This window comes from Anomaloglossus baeobatrachus, chromosome 7, assembly GCF_048569485.1.
Source record: "Anomaloglossus baeobatrachus isolate aAnoBae1 chromosome 7, aAnoBae1.hap1, whole genome shotgun sequence".
Lineage (NCBI taxonomy): Eukaryota > Metazoa > Chordata > Amphibia > Anura > Aromobatidae > Anomaloglossus > Anomaloglossus baeobatrachus.
The window spans coordinates 136,792,184-136,800,360 of record NC_134359.1 but is presented as its reverse complement, the minus strand read 5'-3'; positions in this window follow the sequence as shown (position 1 = coordinate 136,800,360).

Genomic DNA, 8,177 nt, shown 5'->3' with positions numbered 1-8,177 from the left:
ATGGTACTTCATCTGTGAGACACCCACCACCTACATTCAGCCAGTGGTTCTGCATCTGTCAAGGTAACGCAGCCCAATGGGTGAGCATAACCTGCGTCCACCTGCGCCGCTGGCATCGACTCCTCTCCCATCATCAGCACTATGCACGAAAGGAACACGTCACCTGGCGACCGGAGTACAAATTGACGGAGCAGACTCCGGTGGTGATTTAAAAGCCGTGTGCGGCAATGATGCAAACCTGGCTGTGGGCCTTCATCAGGGCAATTTGACACACGTGCCTTGTATGGCTCACGTGTTGAATCTGATTCTCCAGCAATTTTTAAAACACCATCCCGGCCTACATGGCCTTGTGCAGCGGGCACGCTCGCTATGTGCTCACCTCCATCGTTCGCACCCAGCAGCTCAACAACTTTCATCGCTCCAGAAGTCTTTTTGTCTGGCAGTTCAATGCCTGAAATGCGATGTGCCGACATGCAGGAATTTGAATCTGCACATGTTGCAGCGTCTGTGGCAGCACTGCCGAGCCCTGCTGAAATAAGTTATGACGTATACCCTGGGCTTGATCCAGAGGTGGTGCAGGTCACGCTGCTGGAGTGGTGTCAGATCAAGGACCTATGCACCCTTCTACACAGTTTACAAATGTCGACGAAGATGTTTAGCACTGGCGATGCCATTCTCAGCGTAACAATTCTGGTCATCTACATGATGGAGCACACTGTAAGCATTATTCGGAGTCAGGTGTTGGGACAAGAGGAAGGGGAGGAAGTACAGGAGGAGTCATAAGCGGAAGGGATAACAAGATCTCCAAGGTCCAGATGGTCAGGGGCACCTAGGCGGCAGTCATGGGACGGTGGGGGAGAGGGATTATCAAGGGCGCATAGTATCAGCAAAACTGTTGAGGAAGGTGCAGGAGCACAGGAAGAAATGGAGGACGAACTGGCGATGGGCAAGGAAGATTTAGCAGATGAGTGAGAGCTTGCTCACATTTCGGTTGTGCGAGGTTGGGGGGAGAGGGCAGAGTAAGGAGGCACGATTTTCAAATCTCCGCCACCAGCACACCAAGGACTTGGTCCTCCTGGATGCACAAGACACATGAGCGCCTTCTTGCTGCACTACCTACAACATGACCCCCCGGATTGTACGAATTCGAAGTAATACTGACTACTGGGTTGCCACACTGTTAGATCCCCGGTACAACACAAAATTTTGCGAAATAATTCCTGCCATAGAAAGGGACGCACGTATGCAGGAGTATCAGCAGAAGGTGATACGCAATCTTAGATCTGCTTTTCCACTAAAAAACAGTGGTGCACAGAGTGAATCTCAACGCTTTGTCATGGATAGGAGGAAATGGTCTTTTACTTGTCCACATCTGAGGGACCGAGGGCTGGCTGCTGTGCTGAGACGGCGTTGAGTACGGTGTCCCTGCAGAGTTGCACTTTTTGTCATATACAAAATGAGTTGAAAAAGGACAGATGCTGGTGGAAAGGGGAACAGGTGTGTTGGAAAGGGGAAAAAAGTTTGTGTCCGTGGGTTTGGTGGTTAAGCAACAGTAACATTTGCTGAAGAAACAACATCTGTTATGGTGGTAATGACAGATTTGGATAAGGTTGTATATACTATGTTACCGCTATATAAAAAATTAAGAAGAAAAGAAAGAGAAAGGTATATATCCCCATCGCCAGTCGGTGTCCACCGTGCTCCCAGATGGAAAAGGAGATGGTGGCATCTGGAAGGTTAGGTGAAGGATACAGAGCTGAGTGGCTATGAAACTAATAGTAGCCTGAACCGAGTTAGACGCCACTCGGATCTGGAGACTGGGAGCCCTGTTAGCGTCACAGGGTCCACACGCCCACCCAGCCCAGGAACTCCCTGTTAACAACACAGGAGCCATTGAGTACGCTGTCCGTGTGTGTGGGGGCCACACCTGTGGACAGCAGGCGCATCAGCAGCAGCAGGCCTTTTAATGCCACTGGGCTGCACTAGCAGGACTGGTAGGACAGGAGCTGGTCTTAACCGTTTTGCGTTAGCAACTGTTGTGGCGGCCTGCATCGTTGCACTATCCCTGCCTATTTCTGGCCTAAAGCCACAATGGGTTCAACACATGGAGGTGTGCTCTTTCAGAGCATAATAGAAGACTGCGCACCTCCTTGTTGGCTCCAGCCCCTTTTATAACCTGGTTCCGCCCCAAACCAGGGTGGACCACAATGCACCTCCTGGAGACAAAAGCAGAGTGACACGTCATGAGTGGCATAACTAGCGTCCTATTCGGAACCGCCACTTCAATGATGACCTCATGGCTGCCACGACCCAAACACCTCACCAGTCATCGTCTGACCAACAATAATGATGTGACAAGTCATAGGGGTGGGCCTCTGCAAGCCAGTTGGGAGTGGCCTGGCCACATCGTCAGGACACCTGATGCCCTGTGGTCTATATGGGCCCCACACATCAGGGGCAGGGCCAAAGACTTCATTACCGGACCTAGCCTCGAATGCAGTAACTGCCTGAGCATGGTCAGTAGCATGAAATACAGTCTCCTAAAAAAGACTATCAGCTTCAGCATGCTGTCTAGGCACAACACAGGACTTAGACCTGGCCAGAAGTCCAAGTACCTGTGCAAAGAGGCTTTTCGCACAAAGTGTGGGAGCATGCGCTGTAGCCCGAAATGAAGACTAAAGCCTGCTTTACACGTTTCGATTAAGCATACGATATCGTATGCGATCGTAACCGCCACCATCGTATGTGCAACACGTTCAATTTGTGGAACATGTCGCACAATCGAGTAACCCCCCGTCACATGATAAGGGAGTTACATACAGAATACATATACAAGTAAAAATAGACAGACAGGTACAGAGGGAAGAGGGCCCTGCCCTTGTGGGATTACATTCTAAAGTATTTTGGGGAGGAGACAGGAGGTGTGGTGCAGGTTGGGCGGCAGCTACGCACGGTGGTGGTGTCATTGAAGAATATAGTCATTTCTGAACAGATGATTTTTCTGGTTCCGTTTGAAGCTTGCGGGTGTAGCAGATAATCTGACATGTTGAGGGAGCGAGTTCCAGGAGACAGGGGAAATGATCTGCACAGATGGCCAGAAGCTTTGTGAGTCAGATCCAGGCTTTGATGAAGAAGGTGCTGAGCATAATGTACACCCTCATTTCCAAACTGTACATCATCCTGGTGGAGACAATGAGGAACATGATGAGGAGACTCAGATACCTGATTGTAACGACAACTTTGCTATTCGGTCAGGGCAGGAAGAGGTTGTCACGGAGGACTCAGGACGAGGGGAATGAAAACACAGAGGGTGATGATGAGGTTGGAGACCCCACTTACTGTCAAACCAAAGTCAGCCAGTCGATGACGTCAGCAGAGGAGGTGGAGGAGGATGCTACTGACGACAAGTTTACGTTGTGTCTTCCTGGACAGAGACAAAGTACTGGAAGTACGTCAATAACTGAATCCTCGGCCACAACTCTGCCTCTGAGCATAAGTCATGTTGGCTATGCAGGTCCCATGGGAGGTAAGCCTTGCCTAGCCTGGAACTTTTTGGACATCGCAAAGGATCGCCCAAGTCATTTAATCTGTAAGATTTGTCAACAATCTATAAGTAGAAGGCAAAAACTCACAACTTTGAGTACTTCCTCCATGAAGCGTCACATAGATATGAATTGATAGCGTCAGGGTGTATCGCTCAGCTTTAGCCACTGTCAATGCAACATGCTTATTTGCCGTTCATTGCATGCATTGTTGCAGACTACACACAAGGGCCTGCTTTTTTTGGGATCTGCCTTTGCCTGTTTGGTCACTATAGGAATAGCAAATTGGTCTTCGGGTGTGGACTTGGAGATGCTGTCTATGAACAGAAGGAAAAGCTAAAGGGGTGTGTTATAGCAAGGAGCCACCGCGGAAACACTTCGTTCAATTGTGAGAGGAGTCATGTTGGAGTTTGGTGAGGAGGACCGTAACGCCAGTGAGCAGCATCCTGTGCCACAGACCAACATTCTTCCGGTGCTGTCTATACTGTTTACCGTGAGAGGAGCGTAAAGTCTGTATTTATGGCAACTGGACATCACAGTACGGTAGGCTGTGTCCAGACAGTAATGTGTGCACGCAACACTTTGTTTTATTATCAAAACTCATATCTAAGTCATGGAGGGACAGTGACACATGTTTGCATTGACTGTTGCTTTTCAAGATTTCCATGACTGTGTTGCAGAGCTGTGTGGTTTGCATTCACACTGTTATCACCTGCCTTATCTGTGAGGCTTCAGCTAACAATGTTATTCAGGGGGGGTAATGTGTTTTGTCTATGTTTATGTAGATAACTTGGAAGCTATTGTCATGCACCACTGGTAAGTCGTGTTCACGCACACACACACACACACACACGCACAAACACACAATTACTGCTGCTACGCAGAGGGATTAGCAGGTAGTAGGCAACAGAATAGATTGTTCTATTATTTCAATTTTATGCATGGTTCTTATTGTTTGTTTTGGGAAAGTTAAACAATCATTTATTAACTCAACTGAGTAGAGTCCTTTTCCTGTTGCGTGGTTTTGCTGCATACTGTGGAGCCCACCCTGTACACGACTTAAAATGAAGCATAAGTCGCAATGGGAATTTCACTGTGCTAAAATGCGGCCTAGCGTGCCTTTGTAACTACCGCCTGCCCCATCAAGTGCATCTGTATGCTCTTCATCCTCTGTGACTGTGGGGACAGCAGTCACACATGCTTTTTCACACTGAACTTCCACCCCTTTACCCGTAAGCGGGAGTGTGATTGGCAGGTCGTCACTTGTTTTGGAAGTGGAAACAGATGGTATTGTTGAGCTGTCAGACATCATGAGAACCAGCATTGGAAGAACGCAACATTATATCCACGCCTGCACCTTCGTCACAGATTGGCTGGACTACCTGCAGTTAATAATTGAATTCCAGAAATGGAAAGGAGTGTAGAATGCACAGGTGTTGTACCTTGCTTGGCAGCAAAGGAACACTAACTTAGTATTCCAGACAATTTTAGGATGGCAGAAAAAGAGTCAGCTCTTTGGGCAAATTAAATAGCGTGGCAAAAGTGGGCAGGTGGGTACAGTGGCCGTGTTCTGTGGGTACCAGGACAGTAAAGGAAACCTCACTTTCTATCCCTCCTAATGATGAAATGCAGCAAGGAATTCCCTGAGTTTGCTGTAAAATTTGCGTACAAAATGTGCAGGAGGGGAGAATGCAGAGATGGTGGGACTAGCTTGGCACCAATGCAACAATAATGGAGTATAGCAGCCACTCTTTGGATGCCAGTAACTGGCAACACTCTTTTCAATTAAAATGGCTTTGCAAAAATGAGCAGGAGGGTAGAATGCAGAGGTGCTGGAAATTGCTTGGCACCAGTGAGACACTAATGGAGTAAAACAGCCTCTTTTTGGATGCCACTAAGTTTCAGCATTTTTTGCTATTATAATAGCTTAGTAAAACTGAGCAGGAGGGTGTAATGCAGAGGTGCTGGAAATTGCTTGCCACCAGTGGGACACAAATGGAGAACAACAGCCACTAAGTGGGATGTCACTAAGTTTCAGCATTTTTTGCTATTATAATAGCTTAGAAAAAATGAGACATATGAGTATATGCAAGGGAACATCAATGCCATTACTGTGCAACTTGAGCCCTGCTCATTTTAGGCTTCCAATCTGGATAAATTGCCTAAGCTCATCACGTACGCCTTGTGGATCTTGTCGTGTGCCGCAGCCAGCGTTCTCTCGGAATGTGTCCTCAGTGCTGCTGGGGGTGTGCTGACAGATAAGCACACGCGTCTGTCCACTGACAATGTGGACATACTAACGTTTACCAAAATATGGAAGTCATGGCTCTCAGAGGACTTTTCTTCCCCTGGGTCATCCAGGGGAGGTGAAAGGCACGTGTATTTTTGAGAGTGCTTCATGCAAAGCATCTTTTTCATTTTGAAAATGGGGGTCAACTGATGCCAGTCAAGTGGGGTGTGTGTGGCCCAATTAGTGGAAACGAGGGCAACTGTGGTTGGAGTCCCCTCGCTGTGTTTAAAAGAACCAAGATGAACAAGTTATGCCTCACAGAGGACTTTTCTTCTCCTCGGTCATCCAGGGGAGGCGAAAGGCACGTGTATTTTTGAGAGTGCTTCATGCAAAGCATCTTTTTCATTTTGAAAATGGGGGTCAACTGATGCCAGTCAAGTGGGGTGTGTGTGGCCCAATTAGTGGAAACGAGGGAGACTGTGGTTGGAGTCCCCTCGCTGTGTTTCTAAAAGAACCAAGATGAACAAGTCATGGCTCTCAGAGGACTTTTCTTCCCCTGGGTCATCCAGGGAAGGCGAAAGGCACGTGTATTTTTGAGAGTGCTTCATGCAAAGCATCTTTTTCATTTTGAAAAGGGGGTCAACTGATGCCAGTCAAGTTGGGTGTGTGTGGCCCAATTAGTGGAACTGAGGGAGACTGTGGTTGGAGTCCCCTCGCTGTGTTTTACATGCTTTTAGAAGGGCATGACATGGCTTAGAGGTTGACATTCTGCAAACTGTTGGCTACCGAAATTCTGCCTTTCCAACCTTTTTAACCAAGGATTTTTGAGACCTTATGCCCATCGCAGTGCCCCAAGAGCCGATGCCCAGGCGCCACTCCTTCTCCAACAAAGGCGTGCCCACGCTACACCAGCATGTCGCACCAAACATCACCGCTTCTTTGAGAAACTGTGTGTGACAGGGTGCATTACACCACAGATACTTGGCCCAGTAAGCATGGACAGGTGCGTTACATGTCGCTGACTGGGCAATGGGTTACTATGGGGAGAGATAAAGAAGGGTCTGCTGTACATGTCTGCCGTCCCCATGAGTTGTGTGTCAATCTATCCTCTGTATGTATAAGTTAATACACTGCTTCTGCCTCCTCAACCTCTACTGGGTCCTCCACCTTGGCCCAAATCCTGTGTGGTCAGGCCACCCTTCCTTGTAACCGCACACAAGGAATCCCACACACCTCCTTACTATGCTGGCAGCAGAGCTCAATGCCATCAGGCGGTCAAATGTTTGCTTTGAAATGTATGGGGAATGTGAGACACCACTGAGGAGTTGTGGACGGTTAGCTCTGGAGACCGAGTTTCATCAATGGTTGTCTCCACTCAACCAACAGCCAGGGAAGGCCGGGTGCGACAATGATGCAAACCTGGGTGTGGCCCTTAGCCGTGACAATGGGACACACGTGCCTTTTGTGGTTCACGTGTTGAACCTGGTTGTCCAGCAATTTTTAAAGCACTATCCTGGCCTACATGGCCTTCTGCAGAGAGCACAGTGTAACGCCTTCCTTGATCCACACACTCAGACGAGCTGTAAAGGATAGGCTAGAGGGAAGCCACTCACCAAGCAGGACCCCCAGAACCCTGAAACCCTTTAACCCCTATACAGGGATTTGGAATTACACAGGGCCCAAGGTGATTAATACCTGTGGAAGGCTGCAGTTCCAGAAAATAGTAGTCAGGCAGGGTCAAAACATTAATTGAGGAGGAGGAACTGAATGGGATGGCCAGGACTTAATCAGTAAACAAGCAGAGGTGAAATGCGGATCAGCCAACGAGGTACATAAACAGTAAGCAGGAAAAGTAGTCAGGTAACAAGCACACAAAATCACAAAACAGAACTGGGGGTAACAGTAACCAGAGGTTCATAGCTATGTCTGGCAGTGGTCATCAGACAGGATGGGCCTAAAAAAGGGTGTGGTGTCTTCCCATTGGTTGTAGCTGAATGATGGTACTTCATCTGTGAGACACCCACCACCTACATTCAGCCAGTGGTTCTGCATCTGTCAAGGTAACGCAGCCCAATGGGTGAGCATAACCTGCGTCCACCTGCGCCGCTGGCATCGACTCCTCTCCCATCATCAGCACTATGCACGAAAGGAACACGTCACCTGGCGACCGGAGTACAAATTGACGGAGCAGACTCCGGTGGTGATTTAAAAGCCGTGTGCGGCAATGATGCAAACCTGGCTGTGGGCCTTCATCAGGGCAATTTGACACACGTGCCTTGTATGGCTCACGTGTTGAATCTGATTCTCCAGCAATTTTTAAAACACCATCCCGGCCTACATGGCCTTGTGCAGCGGGCACGCTCGCTATGTGCTCACCTCCATCGTTCGCACCCAGCAGCTCAACA